Source organism: Theropithecus gelada, chromosome 12, assembly GCF_003255815.1.
Source record: "Theropithecus gelada isolate Dixy chromosome 12, Tgel_1.0, whole genome shotgun sequence".
In the NCBI taxonomy this organism is placed as follows: Eukaryota; Metazoa; Chordata; class Mammalia; order Primates; family Cercopithecidae; genus Theropithecus; species Theropithecus gelada.
The window spans coordinates 29,200-46,508 of record NC_037680.1 but is presented as its reverse complement, the minus strand read 5'-3'; the positions used below and the strand labels follow the sequence as shown (position 1 = coordinate 46,508).

The following is a 17,309-nucleotide window of genomic DNA, read 5'->3' as shown; positions in this document are numbered from 1 at the left end:
ATCACACCCTTCTAGCCGACAGGAAGAGCTTCCCGTAAAAGCCGTGCGGTGGGAAGGCCTCTCCTGTCTCCTCTGCGCAGCAGGCAGACATGGATGACACGGAGGTGTGAATTCAGCCTGCACCTCCTACAGATGAGCTGTTGAAGGCGATGGCCACAGCAAGTCCGCACCAAGTGCTCTTTAAACTCAGCAAACTATCCAAAGAACAGAAAACCAAACAGCGCATGTTCTCACTCATAGGTGGGAACTGAACCATGAGATCACTTGGACCCAGGAAGGGGAACATCACACACGGGGGCCTATTGTGGGGTGGGGGGATGGGGGAGGGAGAGCATTAGGAGATATACCTATTGTAAATGAGGAGTTAACAGGTGCAGCAAACCAACACGGCACATGTGTACATATGTAACAAACCTGCACGTTGTGCACATGTACCCTAGAACTTAAATTAAAAATAAAAAATAAAAAATAAATGAGTATTTCTTTAAACAAAGAACCTTCCCGGCATTGCCTCCCGAGGTATGATTAATGAGGCCCGGCACCTCCTTCCTCACTCAGCGATCACTTCTCTGCAGCGCCTTCCCAGACGCAGGTTCGCTCACGGAGGCGGGAAGATTTCAGGCGATGTCTGTTCTTGTCTTTTGTCAACACAGAGAAGGATGGAGACCCCACTGGTCAGGCGAGCCCCGCGGTCCCTGTTCCTCATTTCACCGCCTGGGGAAGCCTGGTCCCCATCGATTCGCCAAGGAACAAGGAAACAACGCGTCTTACCTGGATGGCGGGTTCCCCTCACGGTGGCCTTGGATCCGGCTCCAGCCAGAGAGGCAGCGCCTCGCTCACGGCTCCCCCGGCCGCTGCCTTACCCGGGAGCGCCACCCCATGCCCCGCCAGAGGAAGTGCAAGTACCCCCGCAGCATGGGCCGAAAGCCACACTGTGGACCCGCAGCGCAGCTCCAAGAAATCCCAAGTCCATTCACCAGAGGAGCTTCTCCACCAAATCATTGAAAACTGAAACGAGCCGGGCGCGGTGGCTCAAGCCTGTAATCCCAGCACTTTGGGAGGCCGAGATGGGCGGATCACGAGGTCAGGAGATCGAGACCATCCTGGCTAACACGGTGAAACCCCGTCTATACTAAGAAATACAAAAAATAGCCGGGCGAGGTGGCAGCGCCTGTAGTCCCAGCTACTCGGGAGGCTGAGGCAGGAGAATGGCGTGAACCCGGGAGGCGGAGCTTGCAGTGAGCTGAGATCCGGCCACTGCACTCCAGCCTGGGCGACAGCGCAAGACTCCGTCTCAAAAAAAAAAAAAAAAAAAAAAAAAAAAAGAAAACTGAAACGAGAAATGAGTCTCCACGGGTATCCCCCTGAGTAGGCTGTACGGAAAATGCAACCTGGTCAGCTGCATTTCTGCTGCCAGCCCTCCTCCAGGCAAGCACTGGCCTCGAGAAGGGCAAAGGGCAGGTAGCAGCTCCGACGCAGGCGGCCGCGGCGTGGGGTCACAGTTCAGAGGCCTTCTCAGCTGAACCTGAAGTTAGTCTAAGCTCGGGCCCCAGAGTGAGGACACGGGGTGAGGCATCCGATTCCCCATCAGCTCCTTTACCTAAAGCTGTGCAGAGAATCCGAGGCTATGAGTGGAGGTGGGGGAAAGATGTACAGGGGATGCTCTGGTTTCACTCCTGAGATACGAGAACGTCCTCCGAACACACATGCAGATAGCTGGACTTCTAGACAGAGGAAATCCAAATCGTTTCTTTCCTCCCAGCATAAGGGAACGATCCGGTAAGAGCTGGTGTTCATCGGTGCTACGTGTACAGAATGGGGCTCAGCACCCACCTCACTGTATCCTAACATCTGTCTAATGAGGCAGGGAATGTCACTGTCACACTCTGCAGACGAGGAAGCCAAGCTGTCAGCAGGTCCACATCTTGCCACAAAACCAGTAACCTGTGGTGCTGAGATCGCACACCAGTCGTCCACTGCCACCTCTGTGGCCTCCTTCTCTGGGGTTTGCCTGCCTCCTGATGGCTGCCATGCCTCTATCCCCTCACAGGGACTGGATCTTCCAGTGGTCAGTACTTTTTGGCTGCAAGCAGCAGAGATTCCCTTGAGGGCTTGTTGAAAGCACTCACGTCAACGTGGCCTCAGAAGGGAGCTGAGGCCATGCAGGGCGCTGCAGTTTCTCCTCACACTTTGCATCCCTGGCCTGACTCTTCCTCAACATGTCCTGCTATCTCCACAAGGCGGCCAGCCCAGCCCTGTCCTCCTCACCTTCCAGCCCCAACTGAGCATCCCTCCCTGCATCATCTCCAGCTGCTGCCCAGGCTGCACGGAGCAGGTGTCCAGCGCCCATCCAGTCACTGTCTAGAGGGCAGAGCAACCAGCTGGGACGTAACAACACATGGCCCCGCCCACACGCCCTGCAGTAATGCACTGAAGAGTGCATGGCAGCACATATGTGCCTCACGTGTCCTGCTGTGATGCACCGAGTGGCACATAGCGTTATTGTGTCAATCATGTGTCTTGATGTGATGCACTGGTTCAGACAATATCACGAAGGCAATGTTTCTTTAAAACTGTCAAATTTGAGGAAACAATCTAACAAAAGTCACTTGATGAACATTCTGTAAAGGTGACATAAATATTTCAAAAATGTCTCTGACATCGAAAGAAAAAAACAAAAAGGGAGCTAGTCCAGATTTTAAAACTAAAAGATATAGTAACTAAAAGCAGTTGTGGTGCTTGGATAAAAACAAACAACAGAAGGTATAAACAACATTATTAGACACACTGGGAAAAACTTTATATGGACCATGTATTCGATAACGGTGCTGTGTTATTGTTAAATTTCCTTCGTGTGGTAACTGAAGGGAAATGATTTTGTTCTCAACAGATAATGCTCAAGTATTTGGGGGCAAAATTTCACAATGACTAACTTCCAAAATGGTTCAGTCAAAAGAATGACATATGTGCAATTAAAAGGGGAAAATAAGTGTGACAAAATGCCAACGACAGTTGAATTGTCATGTGGGAACTCACTGGACTATTCTAGAAACATTTCTGTAGCTTTAAAATTATTTAAAACAAATGTTGTGGGGGAAAGAGCATGCATTTAAGGTAGTAAAAATATTCAGGACACACAAAGAGGGGGTACAAACAGGTAAAACGACAGGGTTTCTGACCTCAGAGAGCTTCCTGAAGCTGTGCACACGCCTGTCAGGAAGGCGGTGGAATGAGCAGAGCTTCGAGGGGCAGGTCATGTCTCTACTGAGTGGAGCAGAGGTTGGCGTGTCTGCAAACAGTGAATTTTAAGCCATTTGTTTAGTCCACATTACAGTGAATCCAAATAAGAGTTTGGAAAGCCAGTCACACCGGACTATCTTCACTTTGTTTAATGATAGACACAGGTAGGGACGGGGAACAGACGTCCCAAATGGATTCTCAGCCACATGGTTGGAGACCCAGAGGAGCAAGCACAGGAGATAGCAGCAAGGGCTTGGAACAGTCCAGGCTATTCCATCATTTAATTTAAAAGAGGAGGTGACTCCTGTTCACTCAGGAAAAAGTCAGGGGCAGGGCAGGTGCCAAAAGTACTGAAGTGATGCATTCTTCTAATATTGTTCAGAACATGTCTTCACATCTCATCAAAACAACTTACGAAAGCAGAATATTCATCCTGTAGCTAAATTCCATGTCCCTGCATTCAGGACCAGGCACAACTACCTTTACTCTCCAATATGGCCTGTTGGATGAACACCTGTGAATTTGGACCAATATTTACTGTTGCTCTTTGAAAAGAAGCATTTTCATCATTGCTTTTGATAGAAAGCAAATTTAGCTAATCTTCCATTTTTTCTTTGCCTCCAGTAATTCTGGTCTGCTCAAGGTATTCAGCCAGCCAGCAGAGATAGAAAATAAAGGTCAGGCACAGTGGCTCATACATGTAATCCCAGCACTTTGGGAAGCTAAGGTGGGTAGATCACTTGAGGTAGAAGTTCAAGACCGGTCTGACCAACATGGTGAAACGCCATCTCTACTAAAAATACAAAATTAGCTGGGTGTGATGGCACATGCCTGTAATCCCAGCTACTCGGGAGACTGAGGCACGAGAATCGCCTTAACCCGGGAGGCAGAGGTTGCAGTGAGCCAAGATCGCACCACTGCACTCTAACCTGGACAACAAGAGCAAAACTCTGTCTCAAAAAAAAAAAAAAAAAAAAAAAAAAAAAAAAAAAAAAAAGAGAGAGAGAGAGAGAAAGGAAGAAAAGAAAAAGCATGGGAGCCCATGAGTTGGAGACTGGAGTGAGGTATGATTGTGTCACTGCACACCAGCCTAGGTGATGAAGGGGAGGGGAGGGGGAGAGAAAGGAAAAAAGAGAGAGAAAGAGGAAGAGGAAGAAAGGAAGGAAGGAGAGGAAGAAGGAGAGGAAGGAAGGGGAAGAAAGAAGAAAAAAGGGCAAAAAGAAAAGAACAAGCATGCAGGAGAATTTGAAGCAGCTTTGCCATTGAGTTCTTGGGTTCCCCGAGTCACGCTATACCGTGGACCATCAGCCAGCAGAAATCCGTTCTTGTTACACCTGTGACCCCTGCTAGCAAGATGGTCAATGTGGCAGGATCCCTCAGGAAGGTGAGAACAGAGGACATTTGCCTCTTAAAGGTTAAACTCTAAGTTACTTCAATTGTGAGCAGAGACATGTAACACTGTTTAAGGAAAAACAACAAATTGCAGCCATATACGTTGTCACTGTAACCTGAATGGACATATACTGCAACTGACCAAGGAAGGGTCCATCAGAAGCAGGATGGGCAACTGGGGAAAGAATACCAAAGGAAGGTGAGGTAGCCCAGCAGCATGGCTGCCCACGTACCTGCAGGGAACAGAGCCACTGCTTAAGACAGCAGAGCCTCCCAGGGACACAAGACCCCAGCCCAGGAGCCTGAGCATCTGCTACTTCAGATGTGGTCTCTTTATTGGAACAAATCAATATAGTCCCAGATCTCTGGTCTGCAGCCACTGATCTGGCAGATGATTTTTCTCTGTACCTACTGATATAGGTTGAGGTTTTGTCTCCTGCAATCTCATGTCCAGAAGCTGTCTTGTTCTCATCTGGCAGGGACAGCAGCAGCCTTGGTGGGAGTGCATCAGGGCTGTGCTACCTCTCCACTTCCTCCATGCAACCTAGAGCTCAGGGCTGCTGGCTGTCTTGCCATTCCATAGGACGCCACCGCGGCCCATCACATTAGTGATGTGGACAGGAAACAAGACACCCCACTGTTTTGGTGAAATTATGACCACCTGGGCTGGGATGTAACTCTCGTAAGAATGCACAGGGCTGCTGCTTTGAAGTTTCCGAGGCCCGTGATCTAGGAAGGTAAGGATGCACTCTGTGAGGGGGAGGACTGGGTGCTGTGCCCACGTCCACTGGCACTAGAGACGGGCAGGCACTTGGAGTCTCTCTGGAGCTCTGCAAGCAACATCCACCAGACCATACACGCTACTCTGCTCACTTTCCAATTAACCTACAAACTGCCAGTTCCACATGAGACCTAGAAAAAGCAAAGCCTCCAGAGCAGGTCGATGTAAAAGCTGGTCTCCCCATCAGGCCACGGTGGCAATTAGATCCCATGATGCATGGCAGAGTCATAGGCCCAGAGCACAGACCCCTAGGGTTCTGGGACAAAACCACACCCTCCTCTGCACATAATTGCTCTTCTGAGAACCAGCTCTCAGCTTGTCCTCTAGGCCCTGATGGACACTGAACATCTATACTTTACCATGGCACAGCTAGTGACAGTTAGCTGGAACTTGAGCAGACCACCAAAGACTGCGTTTTCTGACCTGTCACGTCACCAGGTGAGTCAACTGCGGGAGCATGTCATCATTACATTCAGGCAAGATGTATATATTTAATAGGTATATAGGTGTACACACACACACAAGCATGCATGCACATGCACGCACACGCACACACACATAGGTTAGGCTTTGGCATGTTCTGGAACACAAGATACACAAGCAAGTGGTTCCGACGCTCTTCGAGCCCACAGCTGCATGGACAGCACCCCTCACCATGCACCTATTGGCCCCACGGGGACTTCCCTAGGACCACTCACCCGAATTAAAAGTTGGATTTGATTTCTGCAAAAGATGCTGACAGCTGACACCACTTGAAGGTGAAAGTTGGCAACGTTCTAACTCATTTGAGTGGCCCTAAAGAACAGTGGGGGAGGGGCCCATGCTCTCAGTAGGCAGGTGGCACAATGGCTGCCTCATGCATGTTAGCCTTTCTCTCCAGCCACCCAGCCTTGCTCAATGTTCTTATCAACAAAGTGGCCATGGAGGCAGTGAAGGATGTTGTCAATGGCTTCAACCACATGGACGTCCTCACTCCAAGGCTAGTCTGGCTAAGGTCCACTGCTAAATGTATAAATCTGCTAATACTAGGAAATATATAAATCACAATTCCTAGTATGAAAAACTCAACTGGAAAGAAGAGCCAGCCCCCAAGTACATCGGGCCATGTGTTCTGGGAGGGACAGAGACACTTCTTGGCCACTGCACCTGGCTCACAGAAGCCTCATCTGCTGTACGGGTTGCTTCCAGTACTGCTTCCAGGAGACCCGTCTGACAGCAGAGCTCAGCAGTGAGGCCTGTGACAATCGTGATCCCAGCGCACACCCCACTACATCAGGGAGCCTCCCAAGCACCAGGCAGTGCTGGCTGTGACAAGGCCCCCCTTGAAGGCTGCTGGGTTGCCCAAGACGTGCCCTGTACTCCGAGCCATCAGTCAACAAGTGGTATGGGTTCTCCCATGGCCGGAAAACACGGGTGGAGGCACACGTGGAACGGGAATGGCTCCTCTCATTACGCCCCCACACAACTAGCAAGGTTTTGGATTCTCTGCTCACAATTCTGGACTCTGCTGGTTTGGGTGTCTTCATTCCTCAGATACTTCCACAGACGGACACGAGGTGCCCACTGCCCTGCAGGTGGAGGCTGCCACCCAGCCGCACTGGATGCCTTGTGCCAATGAGCCAGAAGAGTTTACTGCTATGGTGAGGGGACTGTTCTCAATTGTCTTGGGGAAATATAGCTCCCACCACAGATTGGGGGGCTGGGAGGAGGGTCTGGAATTTATGGTATTCTCTAGGGAACCTCTTAGTATTCCTAAGTCCAGGGACAAGTCAATGGAAACCTACAGCTACCCAAAACAAGAAAGATTTCTAATGGGAAAGACCTTTCAGGAATGAGGGCTGGGTTAACTCCGCAGGTGAAAAACCACCACCCAGAGAGGCAAACGAAAGGAACATGGACCAGTGGCGGAAAGGAATTTTCAAACACAAACTTCTGCCAGATCATCAGGTTGCAAAAACAGGGCACGCAGCAGCTCTGCGTGGTCTCCTCACTGCTTTGGTAAGATACACCGGTATCTACGAGCTAACTCTACCAGTCAGTTCTTTCTTTCCCTCTTCCCATCCCAGCACCACCATTAGCAGGATGGTCAACCCTATAGTCACCCCACATGCAAGTGTATCAGAGAAAGGTGTGACAGCTCTATAAAAGAACAGTCCCAGAGTGGGAATACTGACACATGGGATTTGTGCTTTGTGTCTCCACTTTTGGGAAGAGGAAGAACCATCTTCAGTTGCACAAGAGAGAGTTGTATCACATTAGCCAGAAGCATCACGCTTCCCCAGAGGTGCTGTTTACAAGGGGCCGGAGCTGAGCCGGCAGAGGACAAATAGCATGTGTTCAGCTCAGCTGCCACCCATGGCCCCCAGGTCTCCTCAGCTGAAGCAGCCTCAGAATGCCAGTCCTTTGATGGCTGCCAGCTGCACCCTGTCAAGGTTTGGAAGGTGGAAAAAGAGAAGCAGTGATTCATGGAGGGTGGGGCAGGGTGGCCCATGCCCAAGCAGACATGAGGTCAGGGTGGCCGCCCAGAGGCTTCCGGAGAGCCCCAGCTTTGCAGCTGCCAACTCAGACAGTGGGGGCTCTCAGGCACCCTCAAGAGCTGCAGCGGCTGCAGGAACCCTCGAGTCAGAGACTTGGGTTCGTCAAGCAGGGCCTGTGAATAGCAGCTTCCCTAATCTTTCCCCCAGCTCTCCCAGACCCTGGGATGTGAAACCCCCACGTCTAAAAACAGGGAAGGGCACCTGCTAGTTTTGCCAAACGCTGGCCAGGAGGCCTGCTGTCCAGCACCCATGCCTGCCCACCTCCCCTTTCAGGAGCTGGTCTCCAGCACTGACCTGGGAAGCTTAAATTTATCAGTCCTCTCCTCAGTCCCAGGGCCTCACCCTCCCTGCCCTGAAGGCTGGCCTAGGAGTCAACATCTCCCGAGGCCTGGCCGGTGAATGCAGGGGAAGGTCCCAGCCACAGCAATCATTCTCAAGAGTAGGCATGTGGCCAGTAACAATGGAACTACACATTTCTGAGTAACAGTCGGGTGAAAGCAGCTCCCCCTTCTTCCTCTGGACAGTGTGTTATGGAGAGATGGATCCAAAAACTACAGCAGCCATTTGGTTACCACAAAGGAAGCCAGACTGAGACTCACATTGACCACTCGGAAAGCGTAAATCAGAACACTGCAGAGAAACAGAACCTGGACCCCTGGTCAAGCAGACCCTCAACTCCACCTTACCTTTGGGTTTTCAATTAGCATGCTGTTAAAATCTGTTAAAATTAAAGACATCCTGACTTCTAGGTTTTCATGAGTACTTTACTTGTGGATTTCTTGGCTAAATGTATTAACATTTGCTTCTTCTCACTAAAAGTCCAAATTTTCAACAAAGCTCTATGTGTAAGATTGATAGTTTCATTCCACTTGTTCTTTTTGTAACTGGTGTAAGCCACCAGATTCTCAGTGTACTGCAAGATTGACTTCACAAACCTATAAAAAAAATTAATTTCTTTATCCATTCCATTATAAAATGAAACAATGAATTAAATGTCTTCTCTTCATTCTTGGAATTATTCCTAAACTGCACTTAATTTATGTCTGAGGATTCAAGAAAAATAAATCCATATACAACAAAAATAAGAGAATACAAATTAGAGGAAAGAAAAAAATACTGAAATGTAAATGCTACTGGACACTTGGACAGGCTCCAACACAAGCACCTTTTCAGACATTCTTTTCCAGCCCGGACATGACAGCCGTCATTCCAGGAAGGAACTTAAGGGTCATCTGCACCAAACTGACACTTAACACATAATAAACACACAACACAAAATAAACACACAATACACACTCATCTGTTGGATACCAAAATCCAAGCATACTCAAGTTCAGCGTGAAAAAATCGGCCCCCTGAACATGCGGGTTTTGCAATAAGATTTTTGTGTTTTGTTTTTTTCCCCACATTGATGTTTGCAACCAAGACCACTGCAATTTCAATCTGTGTTTGCATGGGATGCAGAGCCTGCTGATACAGAGGTCCAACTGTATTTATTGAAAAAGCTCCCTGGACAAGTGGACCTGGGCAGTGCAAACCTGCATTGTTCAGGGGTCGGCTGCAATGACAAGCAGACCTTTTAGCCCCATCAGGAGCCTCTGGGGCAGCGTGCCACCCCCTCCTCACACATCCAGCTTCCATCCCCCATGATGGAGGGGCCAGCTCAGAGGAGACGCGTGCCAGAGACAGCTGTTGCTGTTGAAGAGATTTTACTTAAGATATTTGTCAAAATGTTAACAGCGGGGTCACTCTGACTGATGACAACAAATGTCATCTTTACTTTTTCCACGTTTGCCAGGTAGTTTTCACCAACATTTTATCTTGAAAATATTCAAACCTAAAGAGAAGCTAAAAGGATAATATAACGAAAAGCCACAGAACACTTTGTCTAGAGGAGGGGTCTCTACTGGGTGATTTTGTCCCCCAGGGGATATCTGGCAATGTCTAGGGCACTTTTGACTGTCACGTGGAGGGTAGGGGTGCCACTGGTATTTTGTGGGTAGAGGCAGGGCTGCTACTGAACATCCTACAATGAGCAGGGCAGTCCTGCACCAGCCCCACAATACCAGCAGTGCCAAGCATGGGGCACACGGAGCTGGAGTCCTCAGCTGCTAACAGTCTGCAGGTTTGCTCCCCTCACTCTCAGCAGGAGTCTATGCTTCTTTCCACAAGACACCCCAGGTGTATTTTCACGTTCACTGAAACGTGTACTGAGGTGCCTGGCACCTGCAAAACTCTGGCTTCAAACCAACAAGATATCCAGAACTTCCTGGCAGCCCAGGGAGGCTGGAGCCGGAGCTGCACTCGAGCCCAGATGATAGCTTGTGTCACCGCTGCCTGGAAGCCTCCTTGGTTTGGAATCTCTGGATGTAAAGTGGGTCACACAAGTGTCANCATCCAGCCTCACGTGAGATCGCAATCTCCTGTCACTCAGGGCCTGAGGGGGCGGGTCCTGAAGCCCCATACAATCAGGGACGCTGGGTGGGGACCCGTCAATCAGGCGCGCCGCCGGAAAGGAGAGGGCGGCTTCCAGGATCTGGCTGGCGGGCGCTTTGTCTCGCCTTCGCCACCGTAGGCTCTTCCTGTGAGTCTCCGCTGCTACTTCCTGGCTCTAGGAGGCCCGGTGGCTCTGCAGCAGCCTCGGCCACCCTGTGACCTGCGGGTATTGGGACATCCCTAGCTGACGCCGGGACACCCGGGAAGCCGAGGAACCGTGAGTGGACTGCGCCTGGCTTCCGGAAGTGGGGAAGAGGGCTGGGTGAAACCTGCTGGAACCAGCCATGGGCTGCGGAACCTGCGGACCGAGTCGGCGGCGCAGCCGGGCCTCAGTCCCCTTCAGCGCAGGGCCGGGCGGGGCGGGCAGCGGGACCCCTGCGTCCTGTCTGTACCTGAGGGCGCCACTTCCGCTGGCCGGAGCCCTCTCGGAAACCCCGCGCCTCCCCCACCCAGGTAGTGCGGTGACCACGGGAGGGTGATCCGGGAGAGCCCGGACTCCGTGTGCGTGGTTCCAGCGTGGGAGGAGCTGTGGTTCATGGAGCTTCCGGTCCCACCTTTCTCCCCCGAAAATTAACCTGAGGCTTTGTTAAAACGTTAAACGGCGTGTTTGAGCAAACGCGATTCATAAACGGGTACCGCAGTCATGGTTTGTGGTTTGGGGTCCACGGGAGGGGCGTAAATGAGAGGCTTTGATAAGGTGAATGAGGAAGCAAACCATACATATATATACACACACATATATACACATAGATATACACATATGTCCACACATATATATATATATTTATTTATTTTTTCTTTTTTTTTTTGAGACGGAGTCTTACCCTGTCGCCAGGCTGGAGTGCAATGGTGCAGTCTCAGCTCACTGCAACCTCTGACTCCCGGGTTCAAGCGATTCTCCTGCCTCAGCCTCCCAAATAGCTGGGCTTATAGGCGCCACCACCAGGTCCAGCTAATTTTTGTATGTTTAGTAGAGACAGGGTTTCGCCATGTTGGCTAGGTTGGTTTCGAACTCCTGACCTTAATTGATCACCCTCCTCGGCCTCCTAAAGCGCTGGGATTACAGGCGTGAGCCACCTTGGCCAAAATATTTTTCTGTTTCCAAACATTTTACATGAGAGGAAAGCGGAGAATAAATCATCTGACACTCTACTGTAAAAAAATCTTTGTGCCTCTCTTCTTTTCATCTTTCCTAAGTGTACATATGACCAAAATGTCTTTAGGTTGAGGTCCCCCCTGTGAAAGCTTGACAGGGTGTTGTGTCCTCAGCCACTCTCCTGTCTTTTCCTAGTCCTGGCATTTTAGAACTGTCTGGGGATGACCCAGGATACCCACAGTGGCCATGTGTATTGGAGGGTCTAGTGAGTATCAGCCCCTGCATCATCTCATCCCCAAGGACAGCCTGAGGTAGGGGGTGGAGTCTCTCAGGGGAGCAGCTGGATGCTCTTAGCCTTAGAGGAATCTCCTGGTATAGTTTCATCTAAAATGGTGAGCCCTTAGGGTCATTAAAATTTTAGGACATTAAAATTAATGGACAATACAATGTAATGTCATGAAAGTTAGGTCATTAAAATTATTCCTCCAGCCCGAGTTTTTATTCCTTGAAGACACATTGATGGTTTGCCAATTGGATGCTGATATTGAGAGGAAAAGGCAGAAATGATTTCTGCTCTCTAGCTTGTCTCAGAATTGTGAAGAGAGAAAAACTGTCCCAAAGGACAAGGAAAACCCACCCCAGAGAGGATGTGCAAAAACCTGAATATTAAAATGCACTTAAGGCACATAGGAGGACAAAGAGCAGTGCCAGTGCCTCCTAGGTGGTCATTGAGTACTTTATGGAACAGGATGGGTGTCCTAAGGGATAGAATGGCCTGCCGTGACACTTACAAAGGTCTGCGTTGGAGTCAGCACTGCCTCTCCCTGAGTTTGTTACCTTGAAAAGGCTTGTCCGCTTATTTGAGTTTCAGGTTTTCACTGACTGTAAGATACATTTTGTCAGTGCAGCTTGAAAGATAAAAATACTATTTCCAAAGAGGCAAGGTAAAATGATGTATTTCATTTGCTAAAAATCCGTATTTATTTCTTCCCCAGAGTGAGTGTAGTAAGTTTTAAAGTTCTGTTCTTTTTAAGGGTAATTTCAAATGGAATTGTAGGACTTAGCTTTGTAAATGCTACTGGTGAAATAAAAGTGTGATAGATAAATTGATGATTTATAAAGATTCACCAAAATGTCAGTTCCCCTCTTGTAGCTTGGTGAAGAATTTATGACAGTGGACACATGTGTATCCTCTTATCTGAGTGTCTGTGTGTTGTTTTTTGTTTTTTGGAGATTCTGTCTTACTCTGTAGCCCGGCTGGAGTGCAGTGGCGCCATCTCTGCTTACTGCAACCTCCGCCTCCCGAGTTCAAGTGATTCTCCTGTGTCAGCCTCCCGAGTAAGTGGGATTATAGGCGCCCACCACCACACGCAGCTAATTTTCATATTTTTAGTAAACACAGGGTTTTAGGCCTGGCATGGTGGTTCATGCCTGTAATCCCAGCCCTTTGGGAGGCCAAGGTGGTCGGATCACGAGGTCAGGAGTTCCAGAGCAGCCTGGCCAACATGGTGAAACCCTGTCTCTACTAAAAATACGAAAAAATTAGCTGAGCGTGGTGGCAGGCACCTGTAATCCCAGCTACTCGGGAGGCTGAGGCAAGAGAATTGCTTGAACCCGGGAGGTGGAGGTTGCAGTGAGCCAAGATCTTGCCACTGCACCCCAGCCCAAGGGACAATGCGAGACTCCGTTTCAAAAACAAATAAACAAACAAACAACAAAAAGACGGGATTTTTGCCATGTTGGCCAGGCTAGTCTCAACCTCCTGACGTCAGGTGATCCCGTGCCTCAGCCTCCCAAGGTGCTAGGATTACAGGCGTGAGTCACGACGCCTGGCCCACTCTATTTTCTTTTTATTCCCTAAATTTTAATATGTTTGAGTTTGTCTGTTCCTTTATCACTTTTTTCTTACATAAAAAAAATTCTGCCTAATCCTTCATTAAAAAAAAAATCTTCCTGTGACTTCTGAAAGTATTCTGGTTTTATCTTTTGTATTTGAATATATAATAAGATGATTATTATTCATGGAATAGAGAAGAATGCAATGCATTTTCCCAAGTGGATGCCAGCCTGGTTTCCCTCATATTTTAAAGTGCATGTAATTTCTTTTTCTATTCTATAGTGCCTACTCTATCATTCCTCAACTTTCCATATAGATGCTGGGTCATTAAAACTTTTTTTCCCCTTGGTTTGCTTGCTCATCTCTCTGCTAACACTGTGCTATTCTGAATATTTTTGTTTGAAAATCTTAGAAGTATGTTAGACAAGCCATCACTCTTTTTTTACATGACTAAAAATGATTAGACATTGGTCATTTTTACTACATATGAAAGAGTAGCTTTTCTTGCCTAAAACCACCTGATTTGGGAATTTATGTGGTTTCATAGGAATAGCATCTGGAAGTGGTGACATTAATGTCATTTTAAAAAGCATATGTCCTATTTCCTCTTATTCCTTTCTGCCTTGATATTGTGCAATAGAAATTTGAAAAATGGTTGTATTAGTATTGTTAAATATCAATTTTTGGTTTTATTTACTACTCAATTAAATTTAATAAGCCTTTTCTCTCTTGGTGTAATCATATGGAATGGGCTCAACTCCCCAGTTAACAAGTGACAGCACATGTAAAATATTGTCTACCAGGGAAATTCATTGAACACTTAGTGTTCAGACTGTGTTTTTGTGTCTGCTTCCCCAAGCACCACTGCAGTGACACAAAATAATAGACTTTCAGCAGAAGGAGTTTTGGAAAATATACTGCATAAGCCATTTAGATGCAGTGAGTCATTCTTATTACTTGGGTTGGTGGAATCCCTTTCAAAATGTAAGTTCCTAATACAAACAAAGATTGAACTTTGCGAGCAGGCATTTTTAAGAATAAGTAGTCTCAGGACTGATAATATTAACTCACTTATGCACATCAGGTAGGACTTTAGTATGACAGATACTAGAAATGTACAAAATGAAGTTAAAAGGTAACTCCTAGCAGCATATCGTAATCTTACTCCCTGGATTCTCTAATGAGATGGGTGTTTCTACTTTGCTGTTGTCTTTTTGAATAGTTCAATTCTAGCATTAGTACTGCTGTGTGGGAGGGAGTATGTGTGAACAGAGTAAGAGTTATGACAATCAAGTCATAGAATAAATGCTTGGAAATTTTAGAATCATGTAAACAGCTTACGAATTGAGTATAGATTCCCAGTGCTGTCAGTCTCACCCATCCTTCTGTCCACATGTGTGGAATGTTCTAGGACTCCGTGGCTTTTGAGGATGTGGCTGTGAACTTTACCCAGGAGGAATGGGCTTTGCTAGATTCTTCTCAGAAGAATCTCTACAGAGAAGTGATGCAGGAAACCTGCAGGAACCTGGCTTCTGTAGGTGAGAATGACAACACATTTCACTTAATTACAGAAGTATTTCCCTATCATCAGTGCTATTTGTGATTTGGAATGGGGCAAGGGAATGATTTGGTGAATAAATCAGGCATGGGCACTGTGTACAATGAACATGAAATCTAGTAATGTTTCTATAGTTTGAAATAATTCATGATAATTTTGTGCATCTGCATTTTAGGAAAAAATGGAAACACCAGAATATTGAAGATCACTTCAAAAAACTTGGGAAAGATACAAGATAATTTGCACCGAGAAGAGGAAATAAAGTCCTCTGAAGGAATCTTAGCATGTCATGAACTTAAAAACAAGCAATCAAAGCAAATAAGAGTCACTTGAAATTCATTTCCTTTTAGAAAAATTTCACCCAAAATGTAACGTACATCAGTGTAGCAGTCAGTGTTTGGAAAACAGTTTACTTGAAAATAGTACTACAAAATTGTGTATATGAATGTTACTATTTTGGTCATAGCCATGCAGGTGGTAGCTGTGTTTTCAGTAGTAGCCCATTTACTTTCAAATAATTCAGTCGTGGCACAAAAACAAAAACAAAAAAAAATGCATTTTCCCTGGTATTGGTAGCAGTGTAAGTCGAAGACCTATGAATGAGTAGAAAGTTATTAAACCAACCAATAATAATGTGCTTGTCAGTTTTTTTACAGAAATCCTATGGTACAGAGACTGCGTGAAAGCAAAGAAGGTAGTCAGTATGGACAGTTGTCAGCCACATTCCAAATCTTGATCTGAATGAGAACATTTCTACTGGATTAAAACAATGTGAATGCAGTATTTGTGGAAAAGTCTTTGTACGTCATTCCCTCCTTAATAGGCACATCCTAGCTCACTCAGGATACAAACCATATGGAGAGAAGCAATATAAATGTGAACAGTGAGGGAAACTCTTTGTTTCTGTTCCAGGTGTTAGAAGACACATGATAATGCACAGTGGAAATCCAGCTTATAAATGTACGATATGTGGGAAAGCTTTTCATTTTCTCAATTCAGTAGAAAGATATCAGAGAACTCACACAGGAGAAAAACCCTATAAATGTAAACTATTTGGTAAAGCGATCACTGTTTCCGGTTCTTGTCTAATACGTGGACGAACTCACACTGGAGAGAAACCCTACGAATGTAAGGAATGTGGGAAAACACTCAGATTTTCTTGTTCTTTTAAGATGCATGAAAGGACTCACACTGGAGAGAGATGTACCAAATGTGATAAAGCCTTCAGCTGTTCCACTTCCCTTCATGACCATGGAAGCATTCATACTGGAGAGAGACCCTATGAATGTAAACACTGTGGCAAAGCCTTTAGTCATTTGAGTTCCCTTTGTAACCATAAAAGTACTCATACTGGAGAGAAACCCTATGAATGTGAACAATGTGACCAAGCCTTCAGTCGCCTCAGTTCCCTTCACCTCCATGAAAGAATTCATACTGGAGAAAAACCCTATGAATGTAGGAGATGCGGTAAAGCCTACACTCGTTCCAGTTACCTTATGCGCCACTAAAGAAGTCATGATATAGAGGTTAGGTGTAGTGACTCAGCCTATAATCCCAGCACTTTGGGAGGCCAAGGTGTGTGTATTGCTTGAGCCCAGGAGTTCATAACCAGCCTGGATTAAAACAATGTGAAACAACCTGGGAATCGTGGTGAAACCCTGTCTCTACAAAAAATAAAATAATGCCGGGCCCGGTGGCTCACGCCAGCTACTCGGGAGGCTGAGGCAGGAGAATGGTGTGAACCTGGGAGGCGGAGCTTGCAGTGAGCCGAGATCGCAGCACTGCGCTCCAGCTTGGGCGACAGAGGCAGACTCCGTTTCAAAACAAAAACAAAGAAAATAATTAGCTGGGCATGGTGGCACATTTCAGTTGTCTTAGTTCTTTTTCAAGGACATAAAAGGCCACGGGGGGTTGGGGGGAAGCCGTGTGCATGCGGATCACGAGGTCAGGAGATGGAGACCATCCTGGCCAACATGGTGAAACCTCGTCTCTACAAAAAATACAAAAATAGCTGGGTGTGGTAGCATATGCTTGTAATCCCAGCTACTCAGGAGGCTGAGGCAGGAGAATCACTTGAACCCAGGAGGCGGAGGTTGCAGGGAGCCGAGATTGTGCCACTGCACTCCAGCCTGGCGACCGAGTGAGACTCCATCTCAAAAATGAATAAATAAAGCCCCTTGAATGTAAGAAATGTGGTAAAACATTTACTCTTTCCCATTCCCTCATAAACATGAAAGAGCTCACACTGCAGAGAAACCTTAAGAATATAGGAAATGTGGGGCCGGGCGCGGTGGCTCAAGCCTGTAATCCCAGCACTTTGGGAGGCCGAGACGGGCGGATCACGAGGTCAGGAGATCGAGACCATCCTGGCT

At 47.3% G+C, this 17,309-nt stretch overlaps 2 pseudogenes; both read left to right on the top strand.

Moving 5' to 3' along the window:
* The first annotated feature begins 521 nt into the window (after nt 1-521).
* Nucleotides 522-1,465, top strand: LOC112636434 (annotated as a pseudogene).
* A 3,129-nt stretch (nt 1,466-4,594) lies between these two features.
* On the top strand, nt 4,595-16,531 carry LOC112636432 (annotated as a pseudogene).
* The last annotated feature ends 778 nt before the right edge of the window (nt 16,532-17,309 follow it).